We start from the raw sequence: 1,492 nt of genomic DNA, 5'->3' as shown, positions 1-1,492 counted from the left end.
CAGTCATGGGGCTTGAACTCAGGGTTTGGGCCCTCTCTGTGAGCTTCTTTGTTCAAGGCTAGTGCTCTACCATTTTGAGCCACAGCCTACTTCCAGTTTTCTGGTGGTTCATTGGAGATAGTGTCTCATAGACTTTCCTCTCTGGGCTGGCTTTGAACTGTGCTCCTCAGATCTCAGCCTCCTGTGTAGCTAGGATTACAGGTGTGAGCCACTGGTGCCTGGGCAGGATCTCTTTTAAATAAATAATTTGATTTTATGGCAAATGTTTTGAAAAGCTTTTACAAATAAAAAAAGTCAATAAACAAGGGTTAAAATGATTAAAAAGATGTAGTCCTTTAGAACTACATCTTAGGAAATTATACTCTAGTAGAAAAAAGTAGGTTCTCAGAAAGCAGGACTATGGGCAGAAGGGAAAGTGGGCAAGTGATTGAGGGTGTACCACACCATCCAGGAGACTGGATGTGGCCAAACACAGGAAGAGGCTTGGGTTCTCTTATCTTATTGCATTGTCACCTTTTCCTAGACCAGTGGACAGGTTTGATCGAGACAGGCCACTGAGAGGATGTGGAGGCCCAAGAGGGGTCATGTGAAGCAGAGGCAGAGGTGGTCCTGGGAACAGAGTTTTTGATGCATTTGACCAGAGAGGGAAACGAGATTTTGAAATATACAGTGGGAATGATAAAATGTAAGTCACTTTATAAATGCTATTTTCCACATAAGTTTCAGTAATATATGAATCTGTTAATTATGTATTAGTATTTAACCAACTTCATATCAGTATGGTATTACTCTGTGAAAGGATGATCCTGGGACAACTTTTATGGTCCACTTTTTCTGATGTAGAAATTGACTAGAGCATCAATTGTAGGTTAAAGGAATACTCTTCATTTCTCTAGAGCTATTAGAATTGAAGACAGCATGTGTGGATATGGATCTGTTACCTGGGGATTAGGTAAAGGCTCTAGGTAAGGAGTGAATTTGTGTCCTCTGAAAGCCTATGAGGAAGTGGAAATCTATGTACTTTTATTTGCTTATATTGAGAATTGTGATAGTTGAATTATGCTTTATGATTATATATCCCTAAGCAGAGGCTGATTTGGAGCTTTGATTTACTGAGATAATTTTTTTTGGTATAAGTACCTAGGTGAAAACTTTTTGTTGTTGTTGGTGGTGGTGGTGGTGCTGGTGGTGGTCATGGGACTTTGAACTTCGGGCCTGGGTGCTATCCCTCAGCTCTTCAGTTGAAGGCTAGCTCTCTATCACTTGAGCCACAGCACCACTTCCAGTTTTTAGTAGTTTACTGGAGATAAGAGTCTCATGGACATTCCTGCCTGGGCTCTCTTTGAACGACAATCCTCAGATCTCAGCCTCCTGAGAAGCTAGGATTACAGGCCTGAGCCACGAGTGCCCAGCTTCTAGGTAATAACTTTTTAAAACAAGTTTGTTCTGTTGCATTTAGATTTGAAACTACTTTTAAAGATCTTTTTAATTT

This window comes from Dipodomys spectabilis, unplaced genomic scaffold, assembly GCF_019054845.1.
Source record: "Dipodomys spectabilis isolate Male_0828 unplaced genomic scaffold, ASM1905484v1 ptg000634l, whole genome shotgun sequence".
Taxonomy (NCBI): Eukaryota; Metazoa; Chordata; class Mammalia; order Rodentia; family Heteromyidae; genus Dipodomys; species Dipodomys spectabilis.
This window is presented reverse-complemented; position numbering follows the sequence as displayed.